This window comes from Ischnura elegans, chromosome 9, assembly GCF_921293095.1.
Source record: "Ischnura elegans chromosome 9, ioIscEleg1.1, whole genome shotgun sequence".
Taxonomy (NCBI): domain Eukaryota; kingdom Metazoa; phylum Arthropoda; class Insecta; order Odonata; family Coenagrionidae; genus Ischnura; species Ischnura elegans.
Window position 1 is genome coordinate 85,354,321 of NC_060254.1, and position 20,767 is coordinate 85,375,087.

General features: G+C 38.1%; 1 protein-coding gene across 3 annotated transcripts in view; it reads left to right on the top strand.

Moving 5' to 3' along the window:
- Positions 1-20,767, top strand: part of LOC124164856 (ADP-ribosylation factor-like protein 4C) — a 109,084-nt gene that overhangs the window by 45,863 nt on the left and 42,454 nt on the right. Inside the window, exons 1-2 of one of the 3 annotated variants that reach the window (XM_046542066.1) lie at positions 1,728-2,165; positions 2,667-2,758. The gene's annotated coding sequence lies outside the window, so the exon portion shown is untranslated. Of the gene's footprint in view, positions 1-1,727; positions 2,166-2,207; positions 2,279-2,666; positions 2,759-20,767 lie in introns of those variants that run through there. The other 2 variants (XM_046542065.1, XM_046542064.1) reach the window with 2 other exon arrangements.

Below are 20,767 nucleotides of genomic sequence, written 5' to 3' on the forward strand. Positions count from 1 at the left end.
TAATACGTGGAAGTCAGTGATCAATCACTATAAATCACCCCAATTCAGAAAGGACCAATCAGGGCCCACTTGAACGGCCCTTATGAGTATAAATACCGGAGAAAAAACTTGGCTCAACATTAACCCCTGATGACGATGACGGACTTAGTCATGGAAACGTTGGGAACTACAACCCGATACGACACCCGGTGGGAAACCCGAGAAATATTCCTGCAAAATATCTTTGTTATTTTATCGTCTCTGTCGGACCCTAGTGGTAAGGTTCAAAATGATGTTATTTGTGTTGCTCTGAAAGGTATCTGGTCTTCTGAAGTCTGAAAGTCAAGAGTATTTTAAATTGATGTTTGAGTGACCACCCTGATATCCATAGGAGTGGGTGTTGTCAGCGTCAATGGAGGGATTCCTCTGCCGTACAGATCCAGGGTGAATCACGCTGGTGGTAGATGGTGCTCGGGTACAATTACTCCCATCACTTGCTTGCCCTCCCAGCAGACCTAATCCTCGACTAATATTAATGGAACCCCTCATGGTGGCCACCTATGTCCCTCTGCCCCCCACCTTCGCCGCAGCCGGAGGTGGAGCATTTCCTGAGGGCCTGTCTATTAAAGCAAAGCGTGGACCTTAGACCGCCCACGTCGTTCGGACCACCCAAGGGTTTTTCTTGAACACAAAAGCTCTGGTCGCAGCTGAAAAACCAACACTTTTCCCCGGACGCTTTGCGTAGAACATCTGAGAGACATTTAATCAGACGGGAATCTGAACCACCCGAATCTGACTCCAAATCAGCCATGCGTGACTGCTTTTTGTCGATTTCACTTTTTCACCATCAGTTTATTATCTGGTGACTGATGCTCTCTGCCGTTATAGCACGTTAGCTTTCCTCCATTTGATTCGTTCAAGGATTATATTAGTGACACGAAATAGAGAAATATGGTATGCAGTATAGCATTCACTTCTGGCAGGTATGTTTTTAGTCCTCTTTTTTCGGGGTTGCCTAATAATGGCTAATTTTGGAAAATGGATGATTTTTTAAGAACTATTATTTTACTACATCATATTTTGCACGATTTTAGTCCATGCAGTTGTACTCTCCTTCCTTCATTTATGTTTGTACTAATTTCTCTGTAATATAATATTCATATTTCATATTCATGTAATGTATTGGCTCACTAGAGCAAGGTGCAGAAACGTTACATTTTAGGGAAATCTAGCGTTGTTTGTCTAGTGGGGAGTCGAGATAGGGATGACAGGTTAATTATTTCAATAAATGAAAAATAATCATCATGTAAATTCTTTCCTTAGTCGTCATTTTTCATTTTATTACATACGTAATTTTGCACGGCGAGGTAGCAGCTCAGTGTATGTATTTATCAATTGAAATTTATTCATTGTTGGGAAATTTTTCTTTTTGCGCTCTTGGTATAATTTAAAATTTATGTTCATCTGATAATCATTTGATTAATACTTACACCTGCCGTATTAGGTTTCATTGATTTCCTTTTTTATCGTGTCACATTCTTCTATATTTCGGTTAATTATGAGGCTTCAGATTTTTATCAATAGCCCACTTGCGATAGAGCTTTGGTTACCGTTTTCTTTTTCAAATGAACCTAAAATAGATAGTAATTTTCCCTTGTCAAACATTACAATCCACATTGTTCTAAATCAATAAGATCTTGATGTCATCAGTTCAGTCGAACTTACTTTTTTACTTAACTTTTGTCTATCCCTTTCTCTCGCAAGGGTGCCGTATTTGGATTAATGTTGGAATTCGTTGCTTCGCATTAATGTCTTCCTTAGCTTTCGGCCTTCGTGTATTTACCATCGTTACTTCCAATGTAACTGGCCCATTGCCTAATCTTTCCTTTTCACAGATGGCGAAAACAAGTTTACTTGCGTTATTGCGTCAGAGTAAACTTGTTTGTTTTCTTTCTCGATCCGAAATGAAAGTGACGTACGATTTTTCCTCGGGTCCTCTGCTTCTCGTTGACCTCGCCATATCGCATACTTAACCCCATCTCTCTTCGCTAAATGTAGTCACCATCCACGAGTGCAGTAGGCTGTTTTCTACCGTTGGGAGTGAGGTAACATAGCCTCAATAAACCTAGTGGTTCAACAAATAATCCGTCTCAGCAAATTGTGTTTGATGATCGGATTTCAATATGGTAATCCGAAACAGTTGTTGATATCCGTTGATTATCGTGTGACGAAATTATATTCAGAAGGAGCTTTTGGTACCCGAGGTTTAATTTTTCTAATGCGTTTTTAAGTATTTAAGGTATTAAGAATGTGAATGTATGACATTCCGTATTATTTTATTGAATAAATAATGTGTAGTCATAGGAAACCTGAAGCATAATATGGCAACAATCTCTGTTTTAGAAAGTAGTTGCATATTTTCGTTTGTTTTGAAATTGTTCCATGAATGTTCTAGAAATCAGTGGCAATCTGAAAATCAACTTTTTAGTAAAAATTTGTTTTGTGTAAATTATTCAAAAATTAGCGGAAATCTCCGGATTTTCAAGGTGTAAAATATTTGCAGCTCGAGATTTTCTATTGCAAACGAGTAGGCATTGAAAAATAACCACGGGGCTAATATTTGTGAGTTATTTGAAAATATTTATGTGTCAATCTTTAATCAAATCTTTTCTTTTTGCTCGATTTAGGTCCTCCAGTGGTCCATATGTCTTTAGAATCGTCGGCTGGATCAAAAACTACATCAACTGCGCTGAAGACCTTGGGAGTAGCGTATATTTGGGTGAGTAATTATTTCTATTTTGAGTATTCTAAAGCTTTTTATACCCAAAGGCTTATTGAAGCGCATTTAATGCTTATGGATAAAGTGTTAAACCTATACCTATCGCTCATCGCAACCATTTAGTATGGATGTATGTATACGCTCTATGTATTCAGAGAAAGATATTTCGGTAATAGTGTACCTTTATCGAAATGCCAAATTTCCATTTTTTTAAATTGCATCCCCGGTAAATTCCCTTAAAATATTTGAAGTTAGCGAAATTTTTCCCTGAAATTACAAGCGTTTTGGTTCTGCATCTTTATTTATATGCAAGAATAGTTCAATCTTAATTTGTTTCGAAGTTCGATTCACTCTCCGTTGCCACTTTCATAGATCTCTCTACTGCCCTCACAAAGCGATGGGTATACGTAGTTATTGCGCATGATTTAGAGTGGTCCTCTAACTGATAGGCAGTGGTATATGGCAATGGCGTATTATGAGGAGTGCTTGAATAATCAATTAATCTCTAGGGTAGTTGCTACTAGTTGAATATAGTTGGTCGACCTCCGGCTTCATCACGTTAAAGTAGAGAGTAATCACTAATTTGTGCTCCAGAAACTGTACCTATTTCAGAAGACAGCACCTATGTGTCCACGAGATATCCACAGTATGTCGCTAAGTACACCGCAAGGTCAGCAGTCTTTGCTTGCACATGCATTTTCATTCAAATGATGAATAATGAAAGAGCTCTGAATGAACCGGCCTAATTTTTGTGTCCATATGTTTTTTATAGTCTCTAAAATTGAAACAAGCTCATCAATACCTCAAGAGTTGGCCCGGAATATTATCTTGACAATTGGTTAACGCGAAAAGTGTTAGTAATACATGCATTATATGTCATATTTTAATTCTCTTATTTTTTTAATTTGTGAACAAACTTCACCTTGCGTCGTATATTTTGGCGATAAAGGCGTTCTAAGTACCGGAAACATTTTAAATATGATTAAAATATTAATTTCTATCGCTGAAATCATTGAATGAAATAAATTGTTTGTTCATACATTTTAGTGGTATATTTCTCTCCGACAATAATGAGTGTAACTGTATTGTGTAACTTTTTGGAAGATGGAAGTACCGGTATTGGGCAAGAGGGGAAATGCATGTGGGAGGATCTATATAGATAAACCATTTACTTATTGGTAATAATCGTCTTTATAAATTTAACAGAATCGGGCGTTTCATGATGTTTCCGCATCATTACGTATCATTGAATATAATTTTATGTAAAGGGGAATGAAAACCCTCGGTGTATGCATACCAAAGTATTGTGTGTAATATGTCAAGTGCTTTTATTTCATTGGTCGTACTAGTCTTCCATGTTTATAGATGTCCCGATTTTCCTTGTCAATGCGTTGCATAAGTGATTTCTCAATATTGACCGTGGCTGGGGCTCCGTTTCCTCTGAAATCTCTAGTTAGGAGTCCCAGTTGTCACTGTGTTGTACCTTCCCGGGATCATCTGTACAGAAGTTTTCCTTTCAGCCCAACTCTTCACGAGTCGTGTCGCATGAGCCTTCGGACCACTGGTGAAACTCGCTCAAAATCTTTACCTGTTCGGAACCTCAGCATTTCTCTTAATCCTTTTTAACTGTGGCAGTATATCGGGAGGTGTCACACTTAGTGGGGTATAGATTTAGCTCTGACAAGAAAAAGTTCCAGTGAAAACTCTTACTCGGTTGGTTTCGAAATTGCTATGCAATAAAACCGTGTTTACGTACAATATTAGTCACCTTTATGTATCTTATTGAGGTATTTATTCACCTCTTCCTGATTATTCAGTTATTTCATTTGTCCGAACTAGCCTTACAATAGATACTCAGGCGATCTGTATTGTATTGTTTTTCTCTGGGGAAATTTGACTGAAACCATACTTTATTTCACAGACGTTAGTTTTTATGGATCACGGAACGAGAGCATAGAGCCAGATTTGAGATATCCTGTTGTATTAAGACTTGGAATTATTGTTATCTCAACTTTTTCAGTTGTTTTTTCTATTATTTTTGTAAAATGTTACGCCGTACTGTAAAGTTATTGAATATTGAGTTTTGTTTTACTCATCAATAAAAAAATATTTTTAAAATGTTTTTGAAATAAATTTTCCGTCGTTACTTACCAACGCTGCAGCTCATTGACATATCCCGAAAGGTAGACTTATTAACTCGTCTTCCAATACGGAATTCCATGGATATAAATTGGAATACAAGCAAGGCCACCCATGTGGGGAACTAATGGCACGACTTGCGTCATAGGAAAAAGTTTGGGGGAATCTTCTAATGCATATTATATTGCGTCGCACAGTGGGCTGAAATCGAAAATTACAGAAACACTTTTCGAGATAGGTTCCTGAACATGTGCGACAGAAATGGTTGGTACTCGATATAAAGGACGTCAATTGCCATGTAAATGCTATTGTGAGGTACAGACATGACATACTTTCCAAGTGACTACAGGTGAAGATTTTTGTTTTTCGCCGGAATTGCTCCATCGGCATTGGGAGATTTTGTCCCTCTGAAGGCGAATAAACGAATATTTTGCCTTTTTCACTACCTCATTTTGAGTAATCGTCGCCGGCGGAACGAATGCTAGAAGTTGTCCCTCGACAAAGACGAGATGCCTCAACTTCTCGAGGCCCGTCCCTAGCGTTCACGCTGTCGTGTTTTTCGTCCATTCTTCTCGTAGACAGGTTTGTGACAGTCGGCAGGATCGGAGAAAAAAATGCACCTCCTGACTCGACGTCGGTTAACCTCGTGGCGGTGACGGGTGTCGCCCTTGTGCCTGGCGCCCCATGCGGGCGCCGGCGCCGACTCAACTGGGCCCCGGGCGGCATTCTTAACGTGTCGTCGCCCAACTGCATCGTCGGCTGTTGTGTCGCCGCGCTCAAGGAGATCGTTCTGCCCCAGGAATCTTCCTCGCCTTCCTCTCCCAATGACGCCGGCAACGGGCAAGGTCGCTTATTTTTCTTTCGTGGGAAATGAATGGGAGGGAAAATAAGTTTCACACATTTGGCCCAAGTTCGGAATGCGGTGCGTCTTCGCTCTTGGTCGTCCTCTGGCGTCCTCGCCGATGCTTCTTATTTTTTTTTCAATTTCGTCGCTGTGCTATTTTCTACTCTACCTTCTCAGGCATGCATGCTTTCCTTGATCCAATTTTTCGATGAATAGTCGCTGTTATTAAGTCCAGCTTTGAGGAAGAATTGATATGAAATTTTATGTGATCAATGCAGTCATCCGAAAGTAATGGAAAGATGTTATTTGAATAAAATGAATCAAGAGTAGGTACTTTATTGTATTCTGTAGATCCAATATGAAAAAGAAGGTATCAAAGGTGGTTTGTACTTCGAAGGATGAATCACTCCAAAGATCCCACCTTGAGTACACCCTTGAAAAGGACAAGTTATAACCGTGACTGTGCCGACTAGCTGTCTTTATATGATCAAAGGGATTTTTCTCATATTTTCAATGTTAATATGGGAATATGAACTGAAAGTTGTCTCGACTACTAGGTATTTCTAGGATTTTGGAGAGGCTTGATTTTTGTGTCGGAGAGCGCATCACTCTCGCTCGAACATTATTTCTTCTGGATTTATTATTCTATTAAGTGTTTAAACTTTCGCAATAGTCTTGAAATCTCCTGGTTACATGTAGTAGACGCTTGTCAACATTTTTCTGTATCTAGCATGTAAAAATTTTCCCTCTGTATTTCGTAACGTTTTCATATTTGTGAAACAGGTAAATAGTGGCAAAGGTCTACTACAACGGTGGCCCAACAAAATGATCTGACCAGCCACTTTGGAAATGCATCATTACTCCGCAGGTCGGTTGTAAAATTTCGTGAACTCATTTTTTTTATAAATGAATGTGCAGTTAATACATTATTAATGTATTGGTTTTCTCCATGTTTGCCATTAAACATACTTTGTAAAATTGTGACGAATCTTGCGGACTGCTAAAGTTTTCATGGGGCTCTACGGGCCACAGTTTGGGCAGCCCTGATCTACTGCATGTACCCTGATAATTTCAATTTGATTGAAAGTTAAGTTAGGAAATCTGAAGGAAATAAGGCTTGTTGAGTGGGTATGATTCGTATACTCCCTACTTCCGTGGGGCGTGAGAAGAATTTAAGTGATGCCAAGTTCCCTAAATACCACAACAGGCTTGCTGGAAGGGTATTTCAAGCAACGGGTGGTAGGAAGTGGAATTCTCGCTTCGGGATCTTACTTAAACCAAATTTTACACTCTTACTTTTCTAATTCTCTCAATAAGAAACCGGTGTGCTGCAATAAGCAGATGGGTGATTCTGTTGCTGCATATGATTTGATGTTATCAAGTTTTTTTACTAAAAAATGAATTATTTCTGTCGAATCTGCGTAGCGTTCATTCCTTAGTAAATCTTTTCCAGCTGGAAAGTTTTACAAACTTCTTGAAAATGGTCGCGATCGGGCTGAAATCAGATAAAGATGATCTTGAAATTTCCGCCACACGTTTATAAAATATATAAGATACTGATATACAACAGTTCCTGTGAATTACTTTTGAAAAATTCTATTGAGCATTTGATATACTGCGGTGCTGAAATAGGACGCAGTCGCGGATTTACTTTTTAGTTTTATACTTTTTATGACTGTTTGAGCTGGCTGCTGGCTGACGTCATTTCCGTTTAATCAACGTATTCCCTCTTCGATAAATGCATTAATTTGATAATAGCGTGATAGGTGGTGTGGTTAGGTATCTGGCTGTAATTGTATCATGTCTCTTAAATAATGTCGCACCTTCGAAAATATTGTTTACAAAAAAGCATTTCTTTTCTATTTGTTGTTGCCATTACGAAATAATAAAAACCGTTCAAGCAATCATCACGATATCTCACAAAGAACCAGTAAATATTCTCAAATTTTATTTAGTTTCTCACGTTATTTCTCCATCATACTTTAGCCAGTGCCTCGTTCATCTGTCGAGAGTTGCTACTAAACATACGTATCAATTTATGTAAAATAATTAATTCTCTGTTTCCCTGTAGAACTTTATTAAACCCTGGAACAATGGTCATCGCACACTACTTATCATTGCTTCCTATCCGGTTTTCAAATGTTTTATTATAGTATATAGATACTTATGGTAAACAATGGAATGGCCTAAGAAAGGTTTACACGTTACTAAGTTTCATGTGCTTGCGTTTAATTATGCTTTTCGACGAAACGCATTCAGCGAAATGTTGACCGTGAAGCGTCGTCTTTGTTCTGGGTCGTTGGTGCTGGGATGCTGATAGCAGGGACTTTGGAACTGGAATTTGACCGCTCTCGCCGCCTTGTCCCACCCTCCTCTTCCCCCCGACCCGTGACCCACTGTCCGCTCTCGCCAGACGGCTATGCAGATGCTGATAAGCAGCGTGTTTTCCGTCGAAGTTCTTGTGTCACCCTCATCCTATTCTTGCCGCTATTGAAAATACCATTTTTGCTTGTTTAACTTATTAACCTTTATTGATTATTTTGGTTTGTAGGTATGATTTTGGTAGACCACTTTGAGATACATCATCAATTTTTTCTAAATTTATCGTACTTGACCGAGAGGAGGAGTGTTTCTTTTTCTGGTTAGTTTATTTAGAATGTATGCCAACTTATACTCTACAGCACACGTATCACAATATACGTTACGTGTATGATTTTAAATATTTTATTTACTATGTATACCCCTTAGCTTTATCGACTTCTACCTCGCCTTTGCATTTCGTCTTCCTCGCAAATGCTCTTAGTGTCGATTTAGTTAAAATTCATCAAAAAATAAAAAATAATTCGCATCTGTACTGAATTTTCAGGGCATTATGTCCAGAAAATCATTGCTGAAGGGTTCCATTCTGTTCAGGATATTAGGAATTTGTTTGGTAGCTTTGTTTATTGTTCGATCATCCAACCTCGAACTCAATCTTTATTGTGATGTGTTTATTTAGCCAATTTATTTTTCTTTTCTATTTTTTCTAGTTTTTTTTTTCGAATAACTTCAAGTGCATGAAATAATGTAATGCAACCTGTGTAAGGTAATAAAATTAATTGTGTCTCCCCGTGACGTGGCGTAAAGTTGGGAAGGAGGTCAGCGAATAATCTTTTCGAGAGCACCCGGAGTGGTCGCAACAGGTGCATGGCATATGTTCGCGGAGACCGTCAGTGAATCAGCGCAAGCAATGCGGCGTGAAAGTGGTTCATGAAATTATACCGGAAATCCTACAAACTAGCACCCGTGTGTTGTGCCCGGGAAGCCCAGTTACGATCGGGAGAGTTATTCTTGGAAGGTTTGGACGTAAACGCTTGGTGCAGGGAAATAACATGTCCTAGCCTCGAGGATTGTCTCCTAATTCCCTCGTGGCCATCGCAAGACGGCGTTTCTCATTTGGGGCGAAATTTCACTGAATAATTCTCGGAAACGGGCAGTCCCGGATGCTCTACCCGCAGTAGTCAAGCGGGTGGCAGGGGCGCAGCTAGGAATTAAGGCTGGGGGGGGGGGGGGGGTTTAGGTGCAACTATAACAGCGGGGTGTGTGGGAGTATGGTATACCCACCAGGATAAGCGGTAGATACGAGATTAATAAATTGCGGAATTTTAAAGATAAATGGTTCAAAAGGGTGAGATTTACAGCTTTCTGAGAGATATTTTATTCATCCTTACACCATTGTATTGGTAATATCAATCTAATTAAGTAAAACCAATTAAACTTAAAATTTTCTCTGAGCTCTGGGGGGGGTTTATATCCCAAACCCCCCCCCCCAGCTCCCCCCCCCCCCATCGCTGCGCAAGTGGCGGGTGGCACTCATAAATTGATTAAGTATCAAAAAAATTTAACTGGGCTCCGTTACAGTCATATAAAAAAATTTAATCTGTGACATACACCAGTTACAATTTAAAGAGAAACTTGTTACAGTTATTTTTCGGGAAATTTTTAAAATTTCACAGGACGCCTGTGCGCCACAATCGGATGAACTAAATCCGGAGATTAAAGATCCGTGATGGAGTGGAATTTTTCCATATTTGAATAAATACTAACAATTTTCCACGATTATAAAGTTATTACGACCTTGGTTTCAATGTTATCTTCAAGACCTTATGAATTGAAATCTAGGTCGTAATAAATTTTAGTATCGTGGATAAATGCTAGTATTTATTTCAATACATTCGCCTGAGTTTTGCTGAACTAAAATTTAAAACTCTTTACCTTTTAATTGACAAATGATTAATTTTACTCATTATCCGCTCATTAAATGAAGAGTGGGGAAAAATAACAGGCGCCTCACATCAGCTTGAAAGGGCTTCTTGTGTGTTATAAGCGTAGAGGTGTTAGGAAAACTAGCATTGTCTTGCATCGTGGGCGAGGGAGTCAAAATAGGTCGTTATCTGTCGTGTAATTAGAATCCTATGAATTCTTTGCCAGTTTTTCATTTCCTCCTACTATTTGGACTGCGACTACAGCGGTAAATTATCGTAACTTGGCAAAGATATATTCGTGAGTATACACTCGTTCACAATAAGAGGGCTTTTTGAACTACTTGCCATGATATGGTATGTACCAAGAAGTAGCGATTACTTTCATCAAGCAATGGGTAGATTACAAGTTATAGTTATCATTTAACCTACCTGTTTTTACGTTGGTATTTACGTAATACCTGTAGCCGTATTAAATATTCAAACATTGGAATCGAGCTCTTTTGTTTTGGCTACCTTGTAAAAATTGGTATGTTACTATTTGCAGCGAATGGCATATTACTTTCAAACAATAAGTCTTTATTGGACATTATAGGGGCTGGAAAATCCCATCTTCCATCTAACCCCTGAAAGTATAATATCAGGCGTGGGGTTCGAACCCACACTCCCCTTCAGAACCAGAACTAGAGTCAGGCGCCTCAGACCACTCGGCCTACCTTACGATGTGGGTTATGAGGTATAGTTATCCTCTAAACTTATAGTTAGCAGAATAGTGGTCAGAGGCTATCTTTGCATCTACCAAGTTATTCGAGGGTGCACTTTTGCCTTTCATTAAAATCATTGTTATTCTGTTAGATATGTAGCTTTGTTGTTCATAAAAAAATATCATACACATACCAACTGCACCAAGTAGGAGGAGCTTCATCAATCTTTTTTTTTTTGACGTTTTAGGTCGTCTCAATATTAGATTTTATTTAATATGAACATATTTAAGACAGGCTGTTGAGTGATTATGTTACTGAGGGAAGTCTTTATCTATCAAACTATTAGACGTCGAAGAAGCATTGGTTGGTTTGAATAAACTAAAACTGAAAATCCATTTAAATTAACTGAACTCACTCAAAATTATCAAGCAAACTGTCATTCGAATAATATCATCTTCTTAATCAGCCTATGCCATTTCTAGATTTTTCTTTACGTACGATGTTCCATGAGGATTAAGCGGCATACCTTCGAGAAAGACAGTTGCTAGGATGATTATAATTTAGTAGCTTAAAATTGCGTAGCAGCTGGCATTAGGCCTTGAGTACTTATGAACCATAATGGTGTTACTTCCAAATCCTATATTGGCCGCAAATAAATTCGCTTTGACCGATTGGTATGACTCATTCTATGAACGCTTGCAGTTGCAGAGCGCACCATTAAGGCCTGTTTACACGGTATATTAACACGTACGGGTTAATTTCTAAATGTATGTACGCGAGAATGAACGCCAAAACGCACCGTGTAACCACCCGAATTGTGCGAATGCATGCACAGAAAGTATAACCTGTTCTTTTTTGGTTCATGCATTCTTACATGTTCCGTTCCGGTCCACAAAAATCATTCATGCAAACAGACATTAACTCTTACATGTTAATGTATCGTGTAGACAGGCCTTTTAGAGAGGGTTGTTTTTTACAACAACATTGAAACTAAATATGAATCCCGGTATCTAACCTTTCCTGCTCACGCAGACCAAGAATCTTCAAGATTTACTGCTCGCCAGGGCGGGCATTCCTTTTCCTCGAAATTGGTTACACTCTCTAGATTTTATTTTGGAACGTTATTTATGAGCGTTGCTATACATTCGCCTATTCTCATTTTATTGTACTCTTCCGTTGTCCGATAAGTATTTGTACATTTTGTTGGCGAAACTTAATATTTTAACTAGCAGGCCCCCCGGCGTTGCTCGGGAAGGATAGTAGGTACCCAGAGAAAGGAAAAATCGATTTCCATATACCGAGCAGGGGGTCAGCTTATGCCCCGCTCCACAGCTATGATAAAGATATGATATGTGTCTGTGCGTTTGGAGACCGAAACATTGTGTGAACGCATTTCCTGCGTGAAGAAGTTTGCAGCAAGAGGATAAATAGTTAGGAGAGATATCCTTTGAATTATGTTTTTCATTTTATTGTGTCAATAAGTGTGCCTACCCGGCAGGATGTCTAGCAGCAGAATTGCGTGACGTGACGTAGCAAACTGTAATGAGAAAACTACGCAAAGAACGCATCGCACGCAACCGGAAGTGGCACCACGGGCTTTGGAAGCATGAGACTCACCTTTATACCAACATTTGCTGCGATCCGTGCTGCCGTATGGCAATGCATAGCGGACGTACAAACAGACATCCTCTTTTATGTATATAGATTGAAATGGAGTCGTTGTTCGGCCCTCTTATCGGTCACATCCGCGAATTTCTATCTCTCCTTGGTTTGGATTCCCTTGAATTTTCCCCCACTCATGTTTTATTTCGGGAAGAATGAAAATCGTTGTTTCAATTTCCCCGAGGAGCAGCCAGGGCCCTGGGCTCGCTCCTCCGCCCACTCCAGCCAGCCACTTCATTGGGTGTCTATTCCAGTGTCACCGACGTTACTCGAACCCCACACTTGAACGGCTTCCACTCTTGAACGTGATGTCTCCGCGAAATTGAAGCAGGCAATGAATTGCGGGTCTGCTCGTGATAAATCCTTTCTCGTGAATACGCGAGATCGGTTCACATGATTCAGTCTCGAGGTTGGTTTAGGAAAATCATTGAATTCTTTATTTCTTGCACTCATATGTACCCCACTCTATAAATACTACCACTCTTTGTTTTTTTTACTTGATAATACTTTCGAATATTATTTTATTGGTCGTTTTTTACTTTTTTTATTATTTGATAATTGTTTTTCTAGTTATTATAAGTCCTTTGTAATTGGTCTTCTGCTATTCGACTCTGCTTTCGACTGCTTTATAGAAATAAATATTGTACCTGTTTTTTTCTTTGGAATATATCCCATCTGAAAATTGGATTCTTACCTGAAGTAAAATGTTTCTATGAATTATGCATGTTTCACATTTATCATGAAGACGCTCCTGCTCGGAAATAGCATTTGGTGCTTGCATTGTCGATTACGTGGATTCTCTTCCGTGTATATCCATTTTTAGGCGCTTTTATCATATTCGGAAACTTTAAATGTATTCCGTTTTTATTATTCACGTATTTTGTGATGAAGTTGTTGCCGGATTGTGTAGGGAATTTGTGAGAGTTATTGAGCTTCTGTTTTTTAGCAGTAGAATAAAATTATTAGATCTTTTTTCGATAATCTTACCGTTTACCAACCTTTTCATGTTGGTGTAACTCGGTAAAATGACTTTCCTTATCCTAAAGATGCCTAACCTGTTGTTTATTATATCGCGTGTATCGTTAATTACCCGGCCTATGGTCGATGTATTATGTGCAGGTCGGACTGTTCATTATTTTGGAGTTGTTTCTTGGGCAGAAATTCGCATGTAATTTATTTAATTCCTTTCATTCAATTCTTTTGATGACATCATTTTTGTGGATATTCGTATGAAGTTCACTATAGTGGACTAACAGATAAAGGTAGAAAAAATTTTATATCCACTTTTGATAATTAATTTTTCTGTAAAAACTCATTTCAAAAAGAAAAAAACGAGTAGGATCTTTCAACGATTGTCATCGTAATATATTCATCAAGGAAATAAATACGTTACTATAAATATCGCTTTAAGTCCTTTAATGAATTCAGTGAAAATTTTTCACTGCTTGTTGCGCGGTATTTTTTTATTTTTATTTTATTGTTTTTCTTTATTCTCAGTTTTCCTACCTTCTTCATGGGGTTTTTCTCCTGATTCAAATCGGGGTACATTTAAAAGTGTCAGTGTATGAAATTGTCTTCGTTGTCATATTTAATGGCAAGAGGTTCTAGCAGATATTGGCTACCTGTTTTTGGATACCAGCCTTTCCAAGTGTTCGTGGAGGGCAATATGTTCAGAAGGGTCCCCCACTTGCCATCGGAAGTGGCGCCTAACGTGGTTTCCTCGAGGTGTTACCTCGCTCGCCCCACCCCTCCTGTCCCCTCTTCACCTCTGCCACTCTTCTCCCGCACCAATCAGGTCATCGATCAAGATTCGCGAAACGAGGTTCGGTGCGGCTCATTTCCTCGCGAAATGACGCCGGGGAAAATGGCGAGAGGTAAATTGATCTGTGCGGCGCTGCAGCTCGAGGTCTTCGTGGAAGATAAAGTCCGTCAATTAATATCTATCCCCTAAAATCGATCATCGACAGCGGTTCGAATTGGGCTTCCTCAATACTACATGACGACATCATGGCCGTTTGGTAAAAGTATATGTGTTCATTTCTATTTTACTCGATTTTACGTAGCTTTATCATGTCCTTCCTGGATAATCTCTCCATGCCATCCTTTCCAGAAATGCATTCAAGTCGCTGTGTAAGGTATTTCTTGGATATTCTTTATTTTATGAAACTATCATCCCAATTTCGTTCGCACAATGCGCAATTATTGTATTATATTAAAGACAAGAGATTTAGACTCGTCCTGTGGAGTTAAACAGCATTAAATATGTATGGAACTTTGTTTTAAACTATCATTTATTTTAATTTTCATCGATAGCATGAAAATTTATCTAGTATTTCACTCGTTTTCTTCAGTCCTTACCTAATATCTTCAGAGCAATGATTGGAAAATTTTCAGTGGTGGTTGGAACGGATGTTGAGTGTTCTATCTCGACTGAATACTTTAAGTTGCTCAATGTTTTCTCGTATGCTGGGAAAAAAACGGATTGTTTCCGCCAGAGTAGCATTCGAATTGAAGTATCCATGTCCTTACTTCTTCATGTTCTCTATTATTTTATAATTTAAGTCACGTTTACGTGCTAAGAAAAAGTATGCCATGTCTACTGAAGAAAAGAATTAAGCCTTTGCCCTTAATAAATCATTCATACCTCGTCTTTGTGCCATCAGCGGTGCATTAATTTTTTACCAAATATTCTGCTCGAATCTAATTGGTGAAGTGCATGGTGAATAAGAATGTAATTTTCTAGAAGGTCAGAGTGGTGTTCGGGCTGAGACAGCGATTCCGCTTTATTCAGTACCGTATTTGGTACGGAGGAAATGAATCAGTGGAAGTCAGTGAAGTCTACTATTCATTTTCGAATTTTCCTATCTTTCTACATTCTTGAAATCCATTTTCGCGTTTTCTCGAAAATTAGACTCGTTTGGATTTAATTCATCAACGTAACGGAGGATTTTTTTAAGGGTATTACACGTTTTTGGTCCTACATTTGACTTTTTAATATCTTTTTTTTCTGGAATTTCTTTTTTTGTGTGCTAAGTCTTGTCCAAGGATGTATTTTTGTAAAAGCCTTCTCTGTTTCGAACTTGATGAGATTCTTTTTTTATTATAATTTGAGAAAGTGAGAAAGTATTATAATTTTACTTGCTGCGAAACGAGATGAAAACCTCCACATCAATTTTTGTGCTAATAGACGTCAGATCCATGTGTGAGTACTTTCCTGTTCCTGAGGCTGGGAGTTCTTAAGATTTTTTGCTTCGTCTCTTTTGCCAAAAGTACTTAATGGGATCTAGAATTATCTTACGTCATTATTCCCATTTTGCGCTCCATTCTGTAATGATTGAAATGACACGGGTGAGCATTTTATTTTTGCTGCGTAAAATCACAGACAGCAATCCCAAAAAATTGCTTAATAGGACTTCCCTTAGTTGAAAGTGGTTTATAGTTTCCCAACGTTTCCCGGAAGGAGGCTAAATTGATTTATAGCACCCGCACCGCCTACTAACAAATCGGCCTCGAGGTTGAGCCCGTATTTTTTTGAACGCGGTATGGAACTCCCGACACGTGAGGGCGATCAGAGATTTTCAGGATTTCTGAGGCCTGAGTGTGCGCCCTTGAATTTCTGGCACCCTCTCCTGATGCTAATAATCCAACATCCTCACTGCCTCGGCGGGTGGCGTCACCCGCAAGTCCCTGCGTTTCATTTTTATCATCGTCCTCATGTCCGGACGATTTTCATATCTGATTCTCTTTAAAAACGCCAGTTCTAACTTACATAATTTAGTGGTAGATGCCGGTATTTTATGGAACCGTGTGAAAGGTAACATAGACAAGACAAACGTCTCTATGATCCACGTATTTTTTATGAAGTGACCCAGTCTCCGACGAACTGTATAATTATCAAAGCTAATGATGACATAGTTGGTCGAAATCTGGGTCAGTTACTAAAAATCTGTGGGTGATACAAACGGTTGCCAATAATTATTTTTTAATTTTGATCGAGTCTACAAATTTTCTACGAAAAGACGCGTTGCAGAGGCCATGTAAATTCGCGTTTCTGAAATGCAATTTTGAAAAACAAGAGGATAGAAGCCCAATTTTTGTCTAAGTCTGTGGCCCTCGACTGTAATTGTATGCTTTGAAATTTCGATGGAATTAACATTTCTTTGTGTCTCGGTGAAACTGCTTCAAGAGGGTTATCTACTTCGATGGGAAGCGTCGCTGCTGACCAGCAAAGAATTTTACCTTAAATTTGGCTTAAACTTTTTTAAATTTAAATTTAGCATTGGGTATGTTTTAGTTTTCAGTATTTTCTTAATAAAGGATAGGCACGTGCTGTTATGGCGAAAAAATGTTCGTTTTAGTGTAATGGTGAGGAAAAAACAACTTTTATCCAATTTTATTCAACGTTTATTTTATTTTTCAACATTCTTTCTCAGAGTTCTTCTCCTCAAGAATGAAATAATAGCATAAGGCGAACGATGATTATCCTTTATCATTGTATTAAAATGACATGTAATGTTTGAGACACCGATATTCATAAAATCATCTCCGTTCGGGAGGCAAAAATATCTCCTCGGCACAGACGAGTAATTCTACAATGCGCCGCGCCGTCACTTCTATATATCGCTGCCACATCGATTGTGATCTATATCGAGGGTCTCCGTTGAGTATTGAGAGGTGTACAGCCGGAGGCACTCAGACGCTACAGAGCGGGGGCGTGGACCGGCTTCCCTCTCACCGGAAGGGGAAAGAGAAATCTCGAGGAGTTAGGAGGGGGCGCCCTCGCTTCGCGAAAAGCGTGAAGCCCGAAAAGTAAAAGCAGCGACTGGCCCTTCTTCTTGTGTGAAAACAACATGAAATATTGCCGCTATTGACGCGAGGGTTGCCTTGAAAGCAAGCTTTGATCAGGAATTAGAAAATCTCAATTATTTTACGGACTTAATATAATATATTTCTTGTAGGATACGTCTTACATTATTTGAGGCTCAATTACCACTTGTAAAATTGATTGTTTGAGGCGTAACTTGGTGAAAGCGATTCATTTTTAAAAATAAAAAAAGAAGAACTTTGTGCTGTCACATTAATATTTATTCACACATTTACGACCATGGTTTCAACTTAAGACGTCATCATCAGGTCATCGTTAACGTCAACGTTAGACGTCATCACCTGATTTCCCATTCTATAATTCGTGTAAGGCATGCCTTCAACTATTTTATGCTTCATTATACTTAAGCCTAGCATTCAAGTATAGTAACGTATACTCTTTATGCCTAGGAACGAATTTATTATGTGACCCATGAATAAACTTCTACCGCCTAGACAATGGCGCCGCGCGCGCCGTTGCTGTTAAAGCCCTAGGTTTCCAGCGATTATTTTCATTTTAGTGGACAACTGGAGAATTTTTGGGAACTAATCGAGGTAGTGGAGTTCATAGTCAGAACATGCCAACCAAAACTGTCCAGAGCTCACGAGTTCATGCTACTGTGCACTCAAAACATGGCTCTCGACCAATTTTGGGTGGTATTGTTTGTGATATTGCTGACCTTCCTCTTCACCGACTTTGTTTGGTGTCAAACATTTGCCTTTTGTCCCCAGACATGACAAAATGGCTTTAAACGTATCGTTTTGCGGATGGAGGGTCAGTGGCGTGCTTAAACTGCTGGCGGAAGAATTTCATTTCATTTCGAATTTCAATGGCGTATTTGAATATTCGGCCTCAAAAATAATTATGACCCAAAAATATATGGTTATTACGTATAAAAATAGTTATTATATTAGTAGATTACATCTATTTTGCCGTCGACCGCATTTTTTAATTGGCATGCACCAAGAAACAATTATTTTCCCAAGACATTTTTGATAAAATCGTAGTCATTTTACGTCACTCAATTAATACTTAATCTCACTATGTATTGCCATTGTTAATAGGAAAATAATTGATAACTATTGGTTTTTCGGTACGCATGAATTAGATTCATGGCTCGCAGCGGAGTTCGTGTTGCCTGACTCTGGTTTTGTAATTGATGATAATAAAGATAAGATAAAGATATTTATTTCACTGCCCCAAAATATTACAATATATGCATACATTAACAGTGAAATTAGACTCCCCTTAAGATGAGTCTTGATTAGGGGTTGCCATTACATACAAATAAGGCAATGCTCGGCAGTACATTTTATAATAACTTTTAAACAAAAGTGGCTCTTCTATGAGTCCTTCATAGAAACATTTGTCCATGTGCATGTATACAATCTTGAAAACATACAAAATACGATTAGAATACAGTAATAGGAAAATTAACATGAAATGAAATTATAATAAATTTTGTAACAAAATAAGTTTAAGCAATTAAACGAACAGATTATTTAATTGTCTCAAATAAAAATTCAATATTTTTATGACTAAACAACCAGTCTCTCAGTTTTTTTGCAAATTCAGATTCGCTATTACAACCTTGTAATTTTTGCCAAAGATTTACATACAATTTTGGTGCTAAATAATTAAAGAAATTTTTATAAGCTTCAATTTTTGGTTTAGGAATACAAGTAATTTCGTGGAATCTTGAAGTTTTTGTGCAGGGACAAGGTTTATTTTTATGTCCACCACGATTGTAAAAAATTCTTAATGTTTTATATACAAACAAATGTCTAACTGGGAGGATTTTTAACCTTACATACAGTGGGAAGGATGATTCATTCCTGGAGGTTCTTAAGATCACCCTTAGGATTTTATTTTGAATAATTTTAATTGGTTTAACATTAGAGTGATATGTGCCTCCCCAACAAGATATTCCATATTGAATTCTTGAATTTACCAGAGCAAAATACACCGTCCTCAAAATGGATACTGGGCATTTATACGTGAGAAGATAAAATTTTCTCAAGGAAATAATCAGCTCAGATTTCAATTTGTTAATGTGCATTTTCCAGTTACAATGGTTATCTAATATTAAACCGAGGTACTTTATATGATTTACATGATCAATTTTTATGCAATTGTTACAAGCTCTACCTTTTGAAGTCAAGCAATGAGAACATCTATAGAAAACGTCATCTGATGGCACCAGTATACTTTTCAAGCCAAACAACATAAACTTTGATTTTACACTCAGAACAAAATTATTACACAAGAACCAATAATTAATTCTATTCAAATCATTTTGCATTTGTGATACAACATCGGAGACATTAAATGACGAATAACATAATTCCGTGTCATCGGCAAAAGAAGTAAGTTTTCCATGAAATGCCCTGTTGCAAAAATTATTGACATAAATTAAAAACAAAATTGGTCCCAAGACGGAACCTTGAGGGACACCACATGTGAAGGACACCTCCTCACTAATACAATTGTTAATTATTACCCTTTGCGACCTTCCCATCAGGTAACTCTTGAACCAATCGTTTGCAACACCTCTAATTCCAGCCTCCGACAGTCTTGATAGCAATATCTCGTGATTAACAGAGTCAAAGGCTTTTGTTATATCAATGAATAAACCACCAGTCTTATTATTTCTGTTTAAGCTCTCATATAGATCAGAGCAGAATTCCAATAGGGCGTCCTCAGTAGATTTGCTTTTCAGAAAACCGAATTGCGCTTTACTGAAATAATTATTATTTTGTAAAAAACTTAATAACCTAGATTTAACCAATTTTTTCCAGAATTTTAGAAAAAACCGGAAGAAGAGAAATAGGACGATACTGCTTAATATCCTTTCGATCACCATTTTTAAAAATAGGTACAATAAGTGCGCATTTTAGTTTATCAGGAAACACGCCCTGCTGCAGGCTTAAATTAACAATATAAGTTAAGATAGGTGCCACGTTTTCGTTAATAGCCTTAACAGTATTGGTGGAAATGTTATCTAACCCCTTAGACTTATTGGAATTTAAACTTTTGATTATATTCTGCACCTCTTCAATAGATGTCGGAGCAAGGAAGATAGAGTGCTGAGAGCAGTTTTTAGGAAACCAACTATTATAATCAGGAGGAAGAGTATAATTGACTGCATTGATACGGGCCGTATTTTGCTCTATGATCTGATTGAAAAATTTGCTAAACTCATTAGCAATACCTTGCGAATTCGTTATAAGTTCACCTTTTTCCAAGGATTTGATATTTTCAACATTATTTCTCGACGATTTTGCACCTATAATATCATCCACGACTCTCCATTGCTTGGCTATATTGTTACGATTGGCTTCAAAAGTGCGCAAGAAATAATTTTCTTTCCTTTTGCGAAGAGAATCATGTGACAAAATACCAATCTTAAGATTTTTTTGTTTCAGCTGCAACTATTTAATTCCGAAAGGGAACTCACTTTACCGACAATCTATGCTAGAGTAAGCTAAGTAACGGAAAATTTTTGGTAAGCATAACTTTTTTCCACCTAAGCGTTCACGGCGTTGAATGTATTTA